The 22,251-nt window shown below is 42.3% G+C and overlaps 1 long non-coding RNA gene across 5 annotated transcripts in view; it reads right to left on the reverse strand.

Moving 5' to 3' along the window:
- LOC133258232 (uncharacterized) overlaps positions 1-22,251 on the reverse strand; it is a 108,421-nt gene that overhangs the window by 74,203 nt on the left and 11,967 nt on the right. For 4 of the 5 annotated variants that reach the window (XR_009739877.1, XR_009739873.1, XR_009739874.1 and 1 more), the window contains exon 3: positions 6,754-6,829. This is a non-coding gene — a long non-coding RNA (uncharacterized LOC133258232). Of the gene's footprint in view, positions 1-3,118; positions 3,212-6,753; positions 6,830-22,251 lie in introns of those variants that run through there. The other variant, XR_009739876.1, reaches the window with a different exon arrangement.

Genomic DNA, 22,251 nt, shown 5'->3' on the forward strand with positions numbered 1-22,251 from the left:
CCAGGGAACCACATTTAGAACTTGTCTGCACAGATTTCTCAGGGGTGATTGGACAAAAAATCTGCACATATAGCCCATTAAGATGCTGACAGCTGATACTAGCCTGATTGCTGTCCTGCTCCATATTTTAACAGGAGCTATCAAGGCCTTAGGGGCTTCCCTGGTGGCACAGTGGTAAAGAATCAGCCTGCCAATGCAAGAGATGCGGGTTTAATCCCTGGGTTGGGAAGATCCCCTGGAGGAGGAAATCTCCAAAATCCCCTAGAGAGGCAACCCCCTCCAGTATTCTTGCCTGGGAAATCTCATGGACAGAGGAGTCTGGTGGGCTACAGTCCACAGGGTTGCAAAGAGTCAGACACAAATTAGCACCTGAGTATGCCTGCAAGTATCAAGGCCTCACCTTATGTAAATGAGGTAGGAGTTTCAAGTGCTGTAGAAAAGCCAATAGAAAGATGCTTGGGGGAAAATGGCCCTTAAATTAGTCTTTGTCCAATCACAGATCTCAGTCTATTACAGGGTTATAATGACACCAGCCTTATGGCAGAAAGTGAAGAAGAATTAAAAAGCCTCTTGATGAAGGTGAAAGAGGAGAGTGAAAAAGTTGGCTTAAAACTCAACATTCAGAAAACGAAGATCATGGCATCCAGTCCCATCACTTTATGGGGAACAGATGGGGAAACAGTGGAAACAGTGTCAGACTTTATTTTTGGGGGCTCCAAAATCACTGCAGATGGTGACTGCAGCCATAAAATTAAAAGACGCTTACTCCTTGGAAGGAAAGTTATGACCAATTTGCCAACAAAGGTCCATCTAGTCAAGGCTATGGTTTTTCCTGTGGTCATGTATGGATGTGAGAGTTGGACTTTGAAGAAGGCTGAGCACCAAAGAATTGATGCTTTTGAACTGTGGTGTTGGAGGAGATTCTTGAGAGTCCCTTGGACTGCAAGGAGATCCAACCAGTCCATTCTGAAGGAGATCAGCCCTGGGATTTCTTTGGAAGGAATGATGCTAAAACTGAAACTCCAGTACTTTGGCCACCTGATGCAAAGAGTTGACTCATTGGAAAAGACTCTGATGCTGGGAGGGATTGGGGGCAGGAGGAGAAGGGGACGACAGAGAATGAGATGGCTGGATGGCATCACTGACTCGATGGACGTGAGTGTGAGTGAACTCCGGGAGTTGGTGATGGTCAGGGAGGCCTGGCGTGCTGCAATTCATGGGGTCGCAAAGAGTCGGACATGACTGAGCGACTGAACTGAACTGAACTGAAAGTCAGAGTTATGACTAACTTCTTTATTGGGATGAACTTTTTGGTCAACCCAATTAAAAAAAAAATATTTAAGTTCTATGAAAAATTAGCTTTATGGAACATAAATAGAACCAACCAACAGAGTGTATGTATATGTATATGCATATACATTTGGAGAGAGAAAGAAAGCAAGGAGCAGGGGAAGAGGGAGTCAGAGAGAGAGAGAGAAAGAGAAGGGGAGAGATTATTTTAAGGAATTGGCTCACAAGATTGTAGAGGCTTGGTGAGACCAAAAGTTGCAGCACAGGCTAGCAGGCTGGAGACTCAGAGAAGAACTGATGTTGCAGTTTGAGTCCAAAGGCGAAATTTTCTCTTCCTCAGGGAAAGTCATTCTTCACTTAAGACTTTCAACTGATTAGATGAGGCTCACCCACATTGCAGGGAGCAATCTGCTTTACTCCAAGCAGATTTAAATGTTAAATGTCCACTGATTTAAATGTTAATGTCCTCCATAAAACATCTTCACAGAAATACCTAAAATACTGTTTAACCAAATATCTAGACATGTGGCCCAGCCAAGTTAACAAGTAAAATCAACTATCACATGCACCTTAGTTTAGATTCACATAGATGAAGGAAAATAGTGAGTTTTGCCTAAACTACACAAGTTACTGTGGCCATAAAGACCAGATTCTAAAAGGCTGAGCCAGTGGTGTGATGGAGCCAGCTCCTATTGGCTCTTGACTGCTGACTGTGCCAGCAATCAAGTGACGTCAAGTCAATGACATCACTCTGGTAGCATGGAATCACCCATGGGCAAGAGACTCTATAAACTGGGAGGAGAGCAGGGAGGTGGGAATCAGGGAGCCAAACAGCTGACCTGCCATCATGCCGTTGGATGTGTCAGCTTTTTAATATGTGTTAATAAGTCTGCTATTTGGCATAACAGGCATGCTAACAAGTCCAAAAATGGGATATTTATAATTCTAACAATAAAAATAAAGTCCAAATAGTTTCAAACATCCATTGGTTTCTCTTAGTCACACTTTCAAACCGGCAGAACAAACAGTAACTAATACCGTTGGCTGATAGTGGCTCATTATGCTAACTGCTGTGCTACCTTATGTGAATTGATCCATTTGGAGAGAGCACATTTACTATCATTCCGTTTGCTTAAAAAACAATTGTTGCATTCCTATAGGAACACAACTGGCAAAATCCAACCTATGGGGAAGTGTATAATGACCACACAATCAGTGTTTTCAACAGATCTACTGAGAGAGAAACAAAGATTAGAGCAGCACTTCCAAACTTTATATCAGAATCACCTAGAAGGCAGCTTGCAGTGTCCCACCTTCAAAGTTTCTGACTCAGTAGGTCTTGGCTACTAATGCCAGAGAAACTGCATTTCTAAGAAGATCCTAGCTGGTACTAATGATGCTTGTCTGGGACCCACACTTTGAGAACCACTGGATTAGTGACTCAGGAGACCAATTTACAGATTACAATATATGGACCTTGCATGCATGCATGCTAGGTCACTTCAGTTATCTGACTCTTTGCAACCCTATGGACAGGCTCCTCTGTCCATGGAATTCTCCAGGCAAGAATACTGGAGTGGTTGCCACGTCCTCCTCCAGGGGATCCTCCAGACCCAGGGATCGAACCCATGTCTCTTACGTCTCCTGTATTTGGCAGGTGGGTTCTTTACTGCTAGCAATGGTATGGATCCTAAACAGGCTGTGGAAAAATTTAGATAATTGGAAAAATATGACTAGTGACTATTTGCTAACATTAATCAATTGTTCTATTCTTTAGGCATGATAATTATATTCTGATTGTGCTTTTATTAAAAAGTACTTACATTTTAGAGATACATACTAAAGCACTAGAGTTGAACTGATATGATGTGTGGGATTTACTGCAGAACAATCTACAGAGTGGTAGTGAGTAGCAGGAACACTGCAGAAAAAACCAAGATTGGCCAGAGTGAATAACTGTTGATTATGGGTGATGGGTAATTGTTATTGCATGTTATTCTTTCTGCTTTTGTGTATTCCACTGTAAAAAGTTTTAAAAAGAAAGAAGTGCACACGAATCCTTTTCAAAGTTCCTTTCACTTCTCCAGACATGTCATCTTTATTTTTTAATTACTTTTCATTTTAAAAAGGGCTTCCCAGGTAGCTCTAGTGGTAAAGATCCCGCTTACCAAAGCAGGAGACATAAAGAAACAAGGGTTTGATCCCTGGATCGGGAAGATCCCCTGGAGGAGGGCATGGCAACCCACTCCAGAATTCTTGCCTGGAGAATCCCATGGGCAGAGGAGCCTGGTGGGCTACGGTCCATGGGGTCGCAAAGAGTCAGACACAAAACAACTGAACACACACACATTATAAAAACCAAGGCAGAGATGTCATTCATAAAAAGGGCAAAACCTAGAAAAGCAAACAACCCAATCAAAAAGTGGGAAAGGGACCTGAAGAGACATTTCTCCAAAGAAGACATACAGGTGGCTAACAAGCACTTGAAAAGATGCTAAACATCACTCACTATTAAAGAAATGCAAATCAAAACTACAATGAGATACTGCCTCACATCAGTCAGAATGGCCATCATGAAAAAGTCTACAAGCAATAAATGCTGGAGAGGGTGTGAAGAAAAGGGAACACTCTTGCATTGCTGGTGGGAATGTAAACTGATACAGCCACTATGGAAGATGGTATGGAGATTCCTTAAAAAGCTGGGAACAAAACCACCATGTGACCCAGCAATCCCAGTCCTAGGCATATACCCCGAGGAAACCAAAACTGAAAAAGACACATGTACCCCACTGTTCATTGCAGCACTATTTACAATAGCTAGAACATGGAAGCAACCTAGGTGTCCATCGACAGATGAATGGATAAAGAAACTGCGGTACATATACACAATGGAATATTACTCCACCATAAAAAGGAACACGTTTGAGTCAGTTCTAATGAGGTGGATGAACTATTATACAGAGTGAAGTAAGTCAGAAAGAGAAATATAAATACCATATACTGACACATATATATGGAATCTAAAAAGATGGCACTAAAAAAATAAATAAATAAAAAGATGGCACTGATGATTTATTTTCAGGGCAGCAATGGAGAAACAGACACAGAGAATAGACCTATGGACATGGGGGAGGAGAGGCAGGAGAAGGGGAGATGTATGGAGAGAATAACACAGAAATTTACATTACCATGTGTAAAATAGATAGCCCATGGGAATTTGCTGTATGACTCAGGGAATTCAAACTGGAGCTCTGTGATGGGCTGAAGGGTGGGATGGGGAGGGAGATAGGAGGGAGGTTCAGGAGGGAGGGGACATGGGTGTACCTATGGCTGATACTTGCTGATGTATGACAGAAAACCACAAAACTCTGTAAAGCAATTATCCTTCAATTAAAAAATTAAAAAGAAAAAAAGGGCAAAACTTTCCTTAATTATTTTTTAATCAGAAAAAGCAATAAATGCAATCACATCCTGTTACAACTCAGAGTCAAGAATGATAAATGCTTACAGCACTTTCATCTGTCAGGATGCACATGCGGGCATCATCTGCCCAGTGTAGACTCTGCCCTCTCTACTCCTCACTTCTCCCCTTTTCACAGCAAACCTGCCCTACTTACTCCATGATGACACCCAGGAGCCACACTGAGCCAGGAGGCTGCTTCCCAACAATCTGAAAAGACTGGGAGTGAGAGGGACCCAAAGATTGATGCTCCTTCCTGCTGTGACATCACAGCTGGGATCTGATCAGGTACAATACCCACAAATTTTATTGCAAATAGAAAAAAAAAAAAAAGGAACAGAAAGACATGGTAAAAAGAAATTCGATTTAAATAGACCAGGGCTTTTCTTTGTATGAGTGTGTTTCCTTCTTCCCCAGAGGTAAGCACTGACCACAGCATTTTAGAACCGGAAGAAACCCTTAGAATATCTATAGTCCATACTCTTCATTTCATAAAGGAAGAAATTGATACCCAGAGAAGGCAAATGATTTGGCTAGCATGAAAAAACTAGCTATTGGCAGAACCTTTCTTGCATTTTCAAAGTTTTTTGGTTAAATGAAAGGAAAAATAGGAAGGAGAAAATGAAGGGTAAATTCCTGGAGTACCTGTATTTCAGCACTTGTCCATGGATTGAATTTTTAAAATGAAATTCTAGGTACCCATTAATGTTTTGTTCTATAATTGGAAATAGAGTTGAGAGTAGAGTCTATCAATGAACTCAGCTGAAAGCATTTGCAGGACTCCCCTGGTGGTCCAGTGGCTAAGACTCCACACTCCCAATTCAGGGGCCCTGGGTTCAATCCCTGGCTGGAGAACTAGATCCCAAATGCTATAACTAAAGATCCCCTGTGCTGCAACGAAGACCTGGTGCAGCTAAATAAATAAGTATTTTTTTAAAAAAGAAAGAAAACAGTTGGTAATTTAAGAGTTAAAGAGGGAACCAGACACTCCTGGATTGCTGTTGCTCCTGGGATATGGTGCTGAAAATAACAGCACCTGTAATACTTTTCAGCCAGTAAAAACAATTGCTAAGTTTGGAGCACTCTGCACATTTTGGAGCCTCTAAATGTATATTGCCGCCTGCCACACTGTTCCCACAACTCAGCAAGGTAAATTCTACTGTCCTCACTGGGTAGATGTGGAAACAGAAGTTCAGAAAAGTTAATATGGTACCCAGGTTTAGTACTGAGAAGGGGTCTAAGCTGCCATTCCCCACTCTTGATAACAGTACTTTTCCTAAGACCACTGGGCTATACCTGCAGGTTGTATCTGACAAAGGAGCCCCAAGCTTCGAGTGTAGGTCGTGGGGGAATTGGAGATAAAAGTGTAGCCCAGGCTGAGCTTTCTAAGCCATGGAGCTGACTCTGTCTGAAGGAGGCAAACCTTTTTTAAAAAAAAAATTACTTATTTGGCTGAGCCAGGGCTTAGTTGTGGCATTCAGGCACGGTTTTTAAATCCACTGAAAGGTACTTCATGAGTGGCACAGGAACCTCTCCAATCAATTTCCATGCCTTGGGTATCCTTATGTGAGCCAATGTTCCTGTAATGCCCTTGTGTCTGAATCACTAGTTGCCTCATAGACACAGAACTGCCACTGCAAATTTGTCTAAAGAGGCTGCTATATTAATATTTCATGATGGGAAGTGATGCCTGGGCTTGGGTGGGCATAGAAATGCTCTGCTGTGGGCACAAGTAACTTTAGGGCGTGATGATGGTGTTCTCAAACTGGATTGATGTGATAGGTGCACAACTGGATACATTTGCTAAAAATGATCAAGCTGTTCATTTGCAGTGAGTGAATTACACCTATGTAAAGTTATGGAGAAAGAAATGGCTACCCTCTCCAGTATTCTTGCCTGGAGAATCCCATGGACAGAGGAGTCTGGCAGGCTACAATTCATGAGGTCAAAAAGAGTCAGACAGGACTGAGACACTAACACACACAAAGTTACATAAAGTATACCTTAATAGGCTGACTTTCTTTAATGTGATGACCAGATCGACAATTCCTTAAGTTGGAGTCACTCTAAACAGTCACTCTGCAAACATAGAACATGTCCAGGAATGAATAAAGTCATGATGCAATCAGATGATTATATGAGATCTAGAGACTTCCAGATCAGGGCCGCCTCCGGGAGCTGGGGAAACCTATGGAGCCACACAAAGCCCCGCTGCTCAGAAGGGCCCCACCCTCTGTTTTATTCTGTGATTGCCATCCGTCTTGAACTTCTTAATTATTTCATCTTTTAACTTCTGTTTTGTAAACGAAGGGCACAGGATATCAGAGCAGAGGGGGGACGTGCAGTATGTGTGTCCAGAGTCCCCTGCCGCCCCCTTCACACACAGCAAAAAGACTCCTGATGTCCCGTAAGCACAGAGTTCTGGTGACCCACGACGCATGGGGGTTCTGCAAGGCTCAGAAGGACCAGGAGGTAAGCGAGTTTCTTCTACAACTAAGTAGGTCAGGGGAGGGGAATGACAGCCCCCGAGATACCACCCTTTTTTATTAGAAATGGAACTCGCTTCCAACACAGCAAGATGGCAAAGGAGTTCTGAGTAGGAGCAACCAAGAAAACCTATCCCATCCCCTCAGACTTGGGTAACTTCCGTGTATCGGCTCACTACTTCCGCGGAAGATGACGACATAGAAGAAAGGGAAAGACAGGATCCTCCCTGGGTCCCTTTCCTTTGCATCCTTTCTTACTCATCAGTAAAGTGAAGATAGAAGGTGTTAATCGGAGGTACTCATATCAAGAAGTGAAATGAAAACAGCTGAGTTTGGTTTGTGCACTGTACCCACCATTCTAAGAATGAAAGACATACGCATGTGACCCCTATGTTCTAATTGCAAATTGTGATTCCACAGAAGTTAAACGCTGTCACATTTGTATTTAAAAACTGCATAATGTAAAGACGAATGATAAAATCCACATTAATAATTTAAAATTCTGATTTCACTTAGAATGACATTAAATAGCAAATTTAAAAGCAAATTTTAAACCTCTGGGACTTTCCTGGTGGTCCAGTGGTTCACACTCCTCCACCCTTCCTCTACAAGGGGCACAGGTTCAACCCTAGTCAGAGAACTAAGATCCCATAAGCCATGCGGTACAATAACAACAACAAGCATGATACAACAACAACAACAAAAACCACCATGACAACTTGAGAACACTTGGAAGAAAGGAAATGTGCCATGTTATATACCTTTCGTAGCTCCTGCCATTTGAACAAGGGGTCCTGCATTTTCGTTTTACACTGGGCCTCATTGTGAAGCCAGCCCTATTAAAGACAATTGTTCAACCTCCCATTTCACGTCTGACAAAACTGAGGCTGGAAGACACTGTGCCCAAGATCACTTAGAAACAGATCAGATTCTACAGCTCAGGTCCAACTCTGGGCCAGTGCTCTTCCTGTCATTCTTGAGGCTGGGAAAAAAAAAAAAAAAATCCCCAACCAAATTAGCTTAAAACTAGGGATTCCTACGTGCTGTACTCTGTCACTTCAATTGTGTCTGACTCTGTGACCTCTGCGACCCTATGGACTCCTCTGTGCCACCAGGGGCTCCCACCAGGCTCCTCTGTCCATGGGATTCTCCAGGCAAGAATACTGCAGTGGGTTGCCATTTCCTTCTCCAGGGGCTCTTTCTGACCCAGGGATTGAATTCAACCAAGTTAGACACATTTGCTTCAGATGGTTCTCAAAGGGTTTTCAGATGGCATTGTGGCATTTTGTTTAGAGCAAGTAAGCATATTTCTAAGCCTCGAATTTCCCCTCACTAGAGAACTTAAATAGTATATAAGTACAGCATTGAGAGTGATCGTGGGAAACCATTAAGGCTAAATATCCGGTTGTAAAGCCAGTTGGTTTCCAGTTAGGTTTGGAAGACAAAAATACGTACGCTGTATTTAAATGTGGACAGGGGAGAGCCTCAGCCCTGTTTCCTTGAGTATTATATGGTCGCTGCCCATAGTGGACACTGGGGTCAGATGACCACACTGAACAACAAGGGACAGAAGATTTACTCCTCCTCTGATGTGAGCGATAGTCTTGGTAGTCAGAGACAGAGATGTAAATATAACCTGCCCTCTACTTTTTGAATTCACAAGCAGAAATTATCAGAATCAAACTCTTTACCACCTTCAGAGAAATCTGCAGATTTCTTGTGTATTTAGAATCATAAGATATGATTTACAAAAATTACCAGAACAGAAACCTAGATAAATCTAGTCTGAGTTTTAAAGATTCTTCCTGGTTAAATGTGTTGCTGATTAAACCCCCCTGTAGCCCGACATGCTGCGAGTCCCATCCCGTATGCTGTATTCATTCCCCACACTCCAGTTTCCCTTCCTCTTCTCCCTGTACCCCATGTGGTGTCACAGACTATCAGCTCCTACAAAGTGGCCAGTAAAGACTAAATTACAGTCAGGGACTGGGAGAGCGGAGTGGCAATCCTGAAAACTTTCACTGAGCACTTACTGTTTGCTGAGCACTGCACCAAGAGCTCTATGTTCATTATCTCAAGGAATCCTCACAACAGCTCTATAAGGTGAGTGTGTGTTCAGTTGTGTCCGACTCTTTGCCACCCCAGGGACTGTAACCCACCAGGCTCCTCTGTCCATGGGATTTTTCAGACAAGAATACTGGAGTGGGTTGACATTTCCTACTCCAGGGCATCTTCCTGACCCAGAAATCGAACCTGAGTCTACTGTGTCTCCTGCATTGGCAGGCAGATTCCTTACCACTGTGCCCCTGGGAAGCCCCACAACAGTTCCATAAGGTAGGAAAGATGAGGAATCAAAGTCACAGACATAAGTAACATAAAGAGGCCCCCCAGGTCACACCAAATCTGGAATTCAACCAGATATTGGTTATCTAACAGTCAGGTTAACACACCATTGACTGGGGGATTTTTGCAGAAACCAATGCCTGTGGCGTTAATGTCTCCAGTCAATAATGTGTTATGATATTCAGATGTCTGTGCATTTATTTTTCCTTTTACCTCCACCTTATATCTTTTTACTCATTTCCCCTGCTCATCATTATAGCATCCTAACAGTGAGACCTGGGGAATTCTTCTTTCAGTATCCTATCATTTTGCCTTTTCATACTGTTCATGGGGTTCTCAAGGCAAGAATACTGAAGTGGTTTGCCATTCCCTTCTCCAGTGGACCACATTCTGTCAGACCTCTCCACCATGACCTGGCCATCTTGGGTGGCCCCACACAGCATGGCTTAGTTTCATTGAGTTAGACAAAGCCGTGGTCCGTGTGATCAGATTGGCTAGTTTTCTGTGATTATGGTTTCAGTGTGTCTGCCCTCTGATGCCCTCTCTCAACACCTACTGTTTTACTTGGGTATTCTTGCCTAGAGAACCCCATGAACAGTATAAAAAGGCAAAATGATAGGATACTGAAAGAGGGAACTCCCCAGGTCGGTAGGTGCCCAATATGCTACAGGAGATCAGTGAAGAAATAGCTCCAGAAAGAATGAAGAGAGGGAGCCAAAGCAAAAACAATACCCAGTTGTGGATATGACTGGTGATAGACTCAAGATCTGATGCTGTAAAGAGCAATATTGCATAGGAACCTGGAATGTTAGGTCCATGAATCAAGGCAAATTGGAAGTGGTCAAACAGGAGATGGCAAGAGTGAATGTCAACATTCTAGGAATCAGGGAACTGAAATGGACTGGAATGGGTGAATTTAACTCAGATGACCATTATATCTACTACTGTGGGCAGGAATCCCTTACAAGAAATGGAGTAGCCATCATGGTCAACAAAAGAGTCAGAAATGCAGTACTTGGATGCAATCTCAAAAACAACAGAATGATCTCTGTTCGTTTCCAAGGCAAACCATTCAATATCACAGTAATCCAAGTCTATGCCCCAACCAGTTACGCTGAAGAAGCTGAAGTTGAATGGTTCTATGAAGACCTACAAGATCTTTTAGAACTAACACCCCAAAAAGATGTCCTTTTCATTACAGGGGACTGGAAGGCAAAAGTAGGAAGTTAAAAAACATCTGCAGTAACAGGTAAATTTGGCCTTGGAGTACAGAATGAAGCAGGGCAAAGGCTAATAGAGTTTTGCCAAGAGAATGCACTGGTCATAGCAAACACCCTCTTCCAACAACACAAGAGAAGACTGTACACATGGACATCACCAGATGGTCAACACCGAAATCAGATTGATTATATTCTTTGCAGCCAAAGATGGAGAAGCTCTATACAGTCAGCAAAAACAAGACCGGGAGCTGACTGTGGCTCAGATCATGAACTCCTTATTGCCAAATTCAGACTTAAATTGAAGAAAGTAGGGAAAACCACTAGACCATTCAGGTATGACCTAAATCAAATCCCTTATGATTATACAGTGGAACGGAGAAATAGATTCAAGGGACTAGATCTGATAGACAGAGTGCCTGATGATCTATGGATGGAGGTTTGTGACATTGAAGCAACAGTTAGAACTGGACATGGAACAACAGACTGGTTCCAAATAGGAAAAGGAGTACATCAAGGTTGTATATTGTCACCCTGCTTATTTAACTTATATGCGGAGTACATCATGAGAAACGCTGGACTGGAAGAAGCACAAGCTGGAATCAAGATTGCCGGGAGAAATATCAATAACCTCAGATATGCAGATGACACCACCCTTATGGCAGAAAGTGAAGAGGAACTAAAAAGCCTCTTGATGAAAGTGAAAGTGGAGAGTGAAAAAGTTGGCTTAAAGCTCAACATTCAGAAAATGAAGATCTTGGCATCGGGTCCCATCACTTCATGGGAAATAGATGGGGAAACAGTGGAAACAGTGTCAGACTTTATTTTTGGGGCTCCAAAATCACTGCAGATGGTGATTGCAGCCATGAAATTAAAAGACACTTACTCCTTGGAAGGAAAGTTATGACCAACCTAGATAGCATATTCAAAAGCAGAGACATTACTTTGCCAACAAAGGTCCATCTAGTCAAGGCTATGGTTTTTCCTGTGGTCATGTATGGATGTGAGAGTTGGACTGTGAAGAAGGCTGAGCACCAAAGAATTGATGCTTTTGAACTGTGGTGTTGGAGAAGACTCTTGAGAGTCCCTTGGACTGCAAGGAGATCCAACCAGTCCATTCTGAAGGAGATCAGCCCTGGGATTTCTTTGGAGGGAATCATGCTGAAGTTGAAACTCCAGTACTTTGACCACCTCATGCGAAGAGCTGACTAATTGGAAAAGACCCTGATGCTTGGAGGGATTGGGGGCAGGAGGAGAAGGGGACGACAGAGGATGAGATGGCTGGATGGCATCACTGACTTGATGCACATGAGTTTGGGTGAACTCCAGGAGTTGGTGATGGACAGGGAGGCCTGGCATGCTGCAATTCTTGGGGTCGCAAAGAGTCGGAAACAAATGCGTGACTGAACTGAACTGAACAGTGAGACATTGTTTACCCAGGTGGTTGAATGTGAACAGTGAGGTACCAAAACCACTTCATCCAAAGCCATCATAGGCAGAGTCTTTGGGGGAGTTAGAAAAAGGCACCTTCCCCCTGAGCTGACATAGGCTAGATTCACTCTAACTCTCTGCTACCTCCTTTAGTCAAGGCAAAACCTCTGCAGTATGCACAGAGACCCTGAGCTTAGCCCAGTCGTTTCGAATAAAGGTCATTTGAATGTCCAGTCATTTTGAATGACAGTGATATGATTACACTTCATGTAATTACACACCAACTGTCTTATGTTCCAGGGAGAACAAGCCTGAACTTGAAAGCAAATATAAGGTTATTCAAATTAGTAGGTTTCTTTCTGCAGTCCTTTCTCTGAGCTCCAACTCCTAGGAGATTGTCTGAGTAAAGACTAGAGAGTTGGGTGCTGTTGAATAGACTCATTAAACTCAATAACACTTAATCGGCAGACATGCAGGGGAAAGCTCTATGTGTCTTGTACATTAAAGATCCCGAGAGAGCAGAACGCAACCATTAGGGAAATAAACCCAATCAATAACAGTTCGCCTGCACACAATCCAAGTCAGTGTGTAACGGTAAGAACCAGGTCTGCTTTCAAAACAATGACCTGCTTCTGACCCTAATGATACTTTCCTCCCATCCAATCAAGATCTATACAGCATTCAAATTTCTGAATCTCCATGAAGCCATTAATGTAGGAAACAAAACCAAAAAAAAACTGAATCATTTCCTTTATTGTAGGAGAAGACTTCATTACTGTGGAAGTCTGGAAGTCTCCAGAATTTACAGCATGGAATCAAATCTTTCTTCTCATTGATAGGAGAAAGAGAGAGAGAGAGAAGGGAGGGAGAGAGGGAAAAAGAAGGAATCAGTCTTTGGGGATGGCTCAAAATTTTTCTGGTAGTCATGTATGAATGTGAGAGTTGGACCATGAAGAAGGCTGAGCACCAAAGAATTTATGCTTTTGAACTGTGGTGCTGGAGAAGACTCTTGAGAGTCCCTTGGACTGCAAGGAGATCCAACCAGTCAATCCTAAAGGAAATCAGTCCTGAATATTCATTGGAAGGACTGATGCTGATGCTGAAGCGCCAATACTTTGGCCACCTGATGTGAAGAGTAGACTCATTGGAAAAGACCCTGATGCTGGGAAAGATTGAGGGCAGCAGGAGAAAGGGGTGGCAGAGGATGAGATGGTTGATGGCATTATCAACTCAATGGACATGCGTTTGAGCAAACTCCAGGAGATAGTGAAGGACAGGGAAGTCTGGCATGCTGCAGTCCATAGCATTTCGAGGAGTCAGACACAACTGAGCGACTGAACAACAACAACAGCAACAACAAAATTCTAACATTTCCAAAAAAATTTTCTAACATTTCCAAGTGTGTACAATACACACTCTCGTTGCAAGGGCAGATGGTCAAGAATCGTATGTTAAATGATATTCCAGTCTTGATGTTTCAAGGAAGATTAGGTTAAACTGTCTTTTCACACTATCAAAATCTGAGTGTAAAACCAATGCTTCAAATCCACCGTGGACTTTAGGAAGATTCCTACGAGAATTATCCATTATGAAACCAGCCCTGTGATGCTGAGTTCTAGGGACTGGCCTAATAACAACAGCTGCCACTTTGGATGACATAGACTTGAACTGTGTGAGTCTGAAATCAGAAAAGATCCCCGTGAACCATCACAGTCTTGCTACTCTTCAATAGCTGGATAATAGAGCTACAATTTAGTTTGAAGTGTGTGTGGGGAGAATTTCCAGTGGGAATCCAAGCCCCAGAGAATGCAAAGTCCACCCTGCTACCAACAGGAAGTACATTGGTGGAAGCAGATCCTCTGAAGTAGCAAGTTTCTTTCAGGAGATACTGTGCTAAGATTAAAGGAAAAAAAAAAATAAAGTTTGTAAGAAAAGGAAGCAAATGTCAAACAGGTAGCAGATTTATTTTCAGAATTATGTAAAGCACAGAAATGAAAGGACTTCCACTGTGCAGCGTTGTCATGGTTACCTGATCTCTTATCAAAAAGCAGAATCAGACAGAGAAGGGAAACCTAGAAGAGGCAGTAACCAGAGAGGCCTGCCTCCACCCACCCCCAACAAGTGCTTTTCATCCATTTGAGGTTGTTTATGAGGGTATAAAATAGAGGATGACATTTGCTGCTCCAGATAATTTTTAAAGGATCTTGTTTGGCAACGCAGAATAAGGACTTCATCCTGCTAAGCTTTCTAAAACATGAAAACATGATGGTTAAAACATCATTGTTTGCAGGGATCTCTAAATGAACAGGGGGGAGAACATCTACTTTAAAATCTCCTCTCTGTTCACTAAACAACAACAAAAATAATCTTTTCCCAAACTGCAAACATAGACTATAGCCTGAATTGTTTTCTTAAGAGAGCTGCATGTTTCACCTCCAAAATATTTTAGAGGATTTTATTTGGAGGCTACTAGTTTTAAAAAGGAACTGGCATGTTGTTTCTAGAGATTAAAAAGAAAGCCTCCTTGGTTTCTGCTTTATAGTTAGCATAGGGTGCTAACAGCATAAATAGCCGAGAATGGAGGAACTATTTACCACCTCTCTTCTTCTCCACCAGCTCTACCTGCCCCTACAAATGGCTCACCCTCATAAACCTTTATCCTAGAGAAGCAGAGACTTCAGATTGCTTTCCAAATCACAATCCAGGCCTCAACCACCTAACAACAGCTTGCAAAGTGCCCTTACCTCCCATGACAGGTAGTTGGAATCTGCATAAGGTCCCTAGCATGAAAAGACTGGGCTGGGGAGTCGCAAGGGCAATTTGACCCATGTTAATTTCACCTACTTGGAGAAGGGGAGGGAGCAGTGGGGAGCAGTAAAAGTCACTGTTTCTTTAACACTTTGGTCTTTGAATTACTCCCACTTCTCATTTCCCCCAGTAGAAAAGCACTAAGCCCAGCCAGGTAAACCTTGCAAAGAGGACAACTAACACTTGGACTCGCAGTAACTTGGACTCCTCCGAGAAGACAATGAGAATCAACATTCACTGAGATCCTACTATGGGCTAGATGTGGTCCTAAGTGCTTCGTATGTGATGGTAAGTGATACAGGCAGCATTCCTGAGAAATAAGCAGTGTTCTCATTTCAATATGAGGACACTCCAGCTCAGAGAAAAAAGTAACCTGCTCTAAGTCACAAAGAATTTACTTGTCAATCACTTGTTGCACCATCCAGCACGGGCGAGAACAGAGCACTAAGTGGTCTCACCCAGCTTAGTTCTCCTCCCCATGAAGTGTTTTAGAAATCTGTAGAATTTATCTTCCAGTTTAGCCATGTACATGTTGACATACATATCAGGTTATATTCTTTACATTTCTCTTTCATATGACAGGTGGTATTTCACATTTATTTTTTATCTGTATAGTTAGATTGCATTACCTGTGAATTTCATTTCAGAATAGGAAAGGGATATCTCAAAATGCGTGGTTCTTTAAGGAAGGCTCTGCATCTAAGGAACCCAAGAACCACTGGACTAACTAGTTACTCCCAAGTTCATGGAGAGTTGACTCTAAATTTCCTTTAAAAGTTGGGACATGGAAGCATTTTTCAAGTCTCAACTGAGAGTCTTTGTTACTGACATACAAGTGCAAAGTTTCTTAAAATAAACTAAACTTATTTCTAAACAGTTAGAGACAGGGGAGAGGAAAGTAAAATCCAAATTCATTTGAAAGGATAAGTTTCCTTTTCACTGGAAAGTCCATTTCTGTGATATATTGTCCTTCACATCTCAAATGCTCATTTAGGGTCAGAAATCAAGCCTAGAGCCCTGCCCTGTAGGGGTGACAGGATAGACTGCTTAGAGGGCAATAGCTACAGAGTGGGTGCTATACACGAAGCTGGAAATAGGATTCATTTAGCCCTGGGAAAACGAGACAAGAGGTAGCTTCTCATTTTGTTGTTGTTTCTAAGTCTCATGTGGCCAGAGCCATGAAAAGGGGATTCCCTAATTCACTTGTCTGTAGAATCCTAACATATTCACTGGGGCACTTCTCCAGGGAAACCTGGACTTTGGGCTACTTTAAAGTATTAATAGTAAGCATGTCCAACTAATTTACCTGTTTGGTTTTCTGTCTGATGCAGACAGAAACTGCCCTCCCTCCAACTCTTACAAAGAAGAGTAAAGAGAACACTGGGAATAATAAATTCTCCTCCATTCTTCTTTTGTTATTTTGGGATCAATGCCTTTCAACAAGTCCCTCATTCAACACGTATACAATATAAGAAGAAACCACGGGATTTCTCTAGAACCAAACTGACTTTTCCAAGTTTATTTCTTTTGATAAGAAACCATGTTTTAATGGAGGGAGGGTGCTTAGTGCTAGGAAGCTGAAGTTTCAAATTTTATTCGGGCTGTATTTGTACAAGAAACAATATTGTTTTTCCTTTATAGAATACTGAAAGATTAAATTTCACATTTCAAATCCTGCAGAGGACCCAAGGTCCAAATCCAACATTGAATGTGTGTGTTTGACCTCATATCGTCTTGAGATTAATAATACAGCTTACATATGAGTATGAAGTGACCAAAACCAGTAACACAGAGCCGTCCACCGCCAGTGGGAACAACTGTGGGGCTTACAGCTACATGGTATAGAATGAACTCTAGTATCTTGACCACATCCAACTAGGAAAGAATATTAGAAATAAAACACGGGCCACAGTAAGGAAAGCAAATGAGGTTCATCTTTAATATGCCTCCATTTTATACAATTAGAGGCTTAAGACTATTGTTCTGTGTCCTATTACAGAATAGAATCTCAGTATTTAAAACTGAAATATACAACCTTTATAACCCTTTATACTTACGAGTTTTAAAAATTAACTTCTCATTTTCCACAAAAGAGGCAGCACGGAGTAATAAATTATGGGTTGTGTGAAAACTCTAATCTGGTATGTTTTTAAGGAACTTGGCTATGATGGTCACATTTTACTGTCAATAGAACAATCTTCTTAGATCTACCATGCAGGCTTTGCATAGCAAATAGCAATCACAGGGTATTCCTGTGATATTACTGGAATTCAAAGAAAGGATGTGTAGCCCGAGTTGTCTAATTGATCTTTTTGAGGGTACCTCTTCCAAGAATTTTCTTCTCTGAAATGGAGACACCTAAAGGTCAAAATCTATTTGGCATCAAAACTACTAGAGTGGACCCCAAACCAAGTTCATTTCAAAGTCCTTTAATATAGGTCCTTATGGTGCATCAACAAAAGACAATGAGAATTTTAGGATTTTGATGTTGCATCATTTCCGTTCTTTCCAACCTCAAGGAGGGTGCCTGCGTATCTCTTGCTTTCTTTTACCACCATGGCTTCTCACAGTCATCTCATCCCTATTTGCTACTCCTTTGCTGTTGTTTAGTTTGTAAGTTGTATCTGACTCTTTTGTGATCTCATGGACTGTACCCACCAGGTTCTTCTGTCCATGGGATTTCTCAGGCAACAATACTGGATTGGATTGCCATTTCCTTCTCCAGGGGATCTTCCGGACCCAGGAATCGAATCTGTGTCTCCTGAATTGGCAGGTAGATTCTTTACCACTGTGCCACCAGTGAAGTGAGTGAAGCCACTCAGTCGTGTCCAACTCTTTGGGACCCCATGGACTGTAGCCCACCAAGCTCCTCTGTCCATGGAATTTTTCAGGCAAGAATACTGGAGTGGGTTGCCATTTCCTTCTCCAGGGGATCTAACTGAGCCACCAGGGAAGCCCATTTGTTACTATGCTCAAACAAACAGAAGCATGAAAAGGTCAACGTGATCTATCTTTGGTAGCAATACAAGTCATTCACAGCAGAAACCTGCTAAATACTCGGTAATCTACTGATGAAGCAAGGGTTAAAATCCCTTGAACTTTATGAATTCACCTCACCCGCAGAAGACCATGCTTATCTTTGGTTTCCTGAAAATACTCCCTCTTTATTTTCTAGTTGCAAAAAGTATGCAGTCTCAAGAATATGAGGGATGAGTGCAAAGTAATAAAACCAATATCATACGTGGCTTATATATGCTTAGCTCTTATAGAGGGTTCGTGGTTATACTTAGATAAAACTTAGAACAAAATTAATCTGATGAAGAAAATCAAGCACAGACAAGCTTCCTCAGTTTCCTGCTTACTCCTTTAGGCACGCAGTCTTCTTCATGGTCGTCTCTCCTTCCATCTTTGCTGTCCCCTACCCCTACAGTTGTCCTTGAGCAGTTATATAATTGCTCACTTCCCTTATGGTTAAATGTTAAAGACCTGAGGTCAAAGAAAATCTGTGATTTGGGGCTTGTGATTGTTTGTGGGGATTATCGGCAGGATTTTCATGTTGAAGGGGAAGAAAGGGACACTCAGAGAAGAAAAAGAGTTTAGCAACATTAGCTCTGATTCCTCAGGATATGATGAGTCTTGGGTCCAAAGCTGGAAAGGATACAATGGGACCAGTGCTTAGAATGTCTAGAGTTCAGACTCACAACTGGGCAAGCCAACACTCTACTACTAATAATGGTAATAAAAAGAAGACTTGTTTTATGCTTCAGGATGACAGGTCTTAAGAATAAAGCTGGTTTATCTCAGGTGTAAGACAATGTCAAGGTCAAGAAGGTTTCTGTGCTTTGTGAGTAAATCTCCACCAATCTTCTTAATAGCACATGCAATTCCTTTAACAGAGGGACAAAGTTTTTGTCCCACGACAATTAGAGATAAAAGCCTTAAAAAAATAGAAATGCATAGGAAAGGTGACATACTGGTATTGATCTGCTTCAGTCGACGTGCAAATGATGGTATCAGGAGTTTTCTTGGTTCCCTACTCTGCCCTGTCTCTTTAGATAAAAATGTAGTGTTTTTTTTTACATCTGTCTTTCCACGTGCTCCCTTCTGAGTCTTCATCTATTAATAATCCCTCTGTCCTCCAGTGGGATCGCTCTCATTCATTCAGTATCCTAAGTGCCAAGCAAGGGCCTAGGTGCTGGATCAATCACAGGGGATAAAATAGAAGTCCTTTCCCCGAGGAAAAGACAAAGCAAAGGATAGAAAGTCATGTATCCAGGAAAGAATGCTGCAACTTTGAATAGAGGGGTCGGTGTCACCCTAAGAAGGTGATGCTTAAAACCCTGAAGGAGGCAAGGGAGTGAACATTTCAGGCAGAAGTAAGTACAAAGACCTTGGAGTCAGACAAATGTGCGCTCAAGGTATGTGAAGGAGCCAATGAAAGGAAATCATGGCAAAGCTGGCTTTTCTTCAGAGTGATCCGGGAAGCCATGGGAGGTTTTGCCAGAGAAGTAATGTGATCTGAATTGCACTTTTATTTTTTTAATGTATTTATGTATTTATTGGCTGTCTTGGGTCTTAGTTGCAGCACATGGGCTCTTCGTTGTGGTTCGGGCTCCAGAACTCAGGCTCAGTCGTTGCAACATGTGGCCTTAATTGCATGTGGGATCTTAGTTCCCTGTCCAGGGACTGAACCCATGTCCCCTGCATTGGAAGGTGGATTCTTAACCACTGGACCATGAGGGAAGTTCCTGAATTACACTTTAATAGGAACATCCTGGCTGCTGTGCTGAGACTAGATTGAAAAACACAAGGGTAGAGGGAGGGAGCCCAGCTAGGAGGCTGATGTAGCAGATCCAGGTGAAAGATATGGTGCTCTGGAAAGTCCCTAGTCACTAGGGTGTTAGCAGTGGAGGTGGCAGGAAGTGATCAGATGCTGGATATATTTTGAATGGACACCAACAGTACTTACTAATTAATAGACACAGGGCATGAGAATAAGTCGTGTCCAACTCTTTGTGACCCCATGGACTGTAGCCTACCAGGATCCTCTGTCCATGGGATTTTCCAGGCAAGAGTACTGGAGTGGGTTGCCATTGCCTTCTCCAATGAGAATAAGAGAAGAGTCAAAGATAACTCTGAAGCTTTGAGCTTTGACAGTTGCAAGAATGGAGTTGTTATCTGCTGGGATGAGGAAGGTCTTGGAAGGATCAGGTATGGGGTAGACTTTCAGGAGCTCAGTTTTGAATGCTCATTAGACATACAAGTGGAGAAGTTGAACATCAAGTTGGAACCCTGGGGAGAAGTCCAGACTAGTATTTAAATCAGGAGATTAGGGTGAAATCACCATAGAAGTGAGTATAGACCAAAAAAGACAAGACTGGAGGTCAAGTGAACAGAGTGTGTCAGGATAAGAGTGATCACACCTCTCAAATGCCGCAAATACATCAGCAGGAAATGAGGATTTTCATTGACTGCTGAATTTAGCCACCTGATGTCTTTGATAACCTTGACGGGGAACTTTCAATAGAAAGGTGGGCACACCTCCCAACCCCACTAGCACTTACTAGAGTTAATGCAGGAGAGAATGAGAGATAAGGAGTTAGAGACAATAAATACAGTAAACCTCTTTCAAGGTGCTGTGTTGAGAAGGAAAAGAGAAACCAGGCAATGGCTTGAAAGGGGAACATGAATTCAAAAGATTTTGTTTTTAAGGTGAAAGAAATCTTAGTGGGTTTGTATGTGGCTGGGAAAGATCCAGGAAAAGTGAAAAAAACTTGTGAAAAAATGAAGAGTGGAAGTGTTAGTTGTTCAGTCATGTATGACTCTTTGCAACCCCATGGACTGTAGCCTGCTGGGCTTCTCTGTCCATGAAATTCTCCAGGTAAGAATACTGGAGTGGGTTGCCATTCCCTTCTCCAGGAAATCTTCCTGACCCAGGGATCAAACCCAGGTCTCCTGCATTGCGGGCAGATTCCTTATCGTCTGAGCCACCAGGGAAGCATCAGTCCGTGGGGTTGCAGAGTCCGACACAGCTGAGTGACTAACACTTTCACTTTTCTTTTTTTCACAAGTTTTTTCCTTTCTCCTGGATCTTTCCCAGCCACATACAAACCCATGGAATTTTCTCTCATCTTAAAAACAAAATTTTTGGAATTCATGTTCCCCTTTCAAGCCATTGCCTGGCTTTCTCTTTTCCTCCTCAACACAACACCTTGAAAGAGGTTTACTGGGAGGTAACAGAAACAGAACATTACTGGAGCAATGTCCTTGAGTACAGGAGCAGTGGGACTGAGTAGAAATAAATGGGTTGGCCTGCGCTGAGTATGGATAACTCATGCTTTCCATGGCCCATGTTCATGCTTTCCACTGGCTCCTTCCCCTCAGCCTCCTTAAGCATCTTTTGGCTTCCCCATAGCAAATCAAAGCAAACTGCAATGCATCTAGTCATGCCCTGTATCTCTCCTTTCTTCCCTTAACAGTCTAGTGTCTTTAAAATATTGTCTACACTTGGTCTGCTCAATTAGCTCCCTCTCCTGTGTCATCTTGAGATGACCTAGCTTTGCCCACCAATGGCTCCTAAATTGCCTGTCAATGAGCTATTTTCCATTTTTTCATACCAAACCCCTCTTCCCTCTTTCTAAAAAGGAAATTGACCTTTTCTTTTTTAGAAACCCTCCACTCTTTACTATCTGGTATACCTCTAGGCTCTTGGCCCTCTCTCCAGACCCCTATTCCTCTGCCAGATACTTCAAATGTTAGGGTTCTCTTGGATTTTCTCAGCCGTCTTCTCGTTTGATAAAGGAACATCATTGATCCAAACCCAGCAGAGACACCAGAATTTCTCTACAGGGAGAAGTAGAGATTTGCCTTGAGGCTGAGTTTACAGAGGAATCTAGATACTTGTATTGGCATAACTCTCTTTATTTGGGACAGCTTATTGGGTGCTTGTATAAGAAGTACCGTATCTTTTCAAATGTCAAGGAAATATTTGAGAGAGAAGGGGAAGGAGGAAGGGAAAAAAAGAGGAAGGGGGGAAAACTGAAAACTGAAATGAATAAATGTTTAGTCAGGGACTTCCCTGGCAGTCCAGAGGTTAAGACAACTCTCTTCCAGTGCAGGGGGCACAGGTTCACTCACAGGTCAGGGAACCAAGATCTTGCATGTCCCCACAGTGCAGCCAAACACGAGAAAAAAAAATTAATGTTTAAGCAACAGT

Source organism: Bos javanicus, chromosome 12 (genome assembly GCF_032452875.1).
Source record: "Bos javanicus breed banteng chromosome 12, ARS-OSU_banteng_1.0, whole genome shotgun sequence".
NCBI classification, from domain to species: Eukaryota; Metazoa; Chordata; class Mammalia; order Artiodactyla; family Bovidae; genus Bos; species Bos javanicus.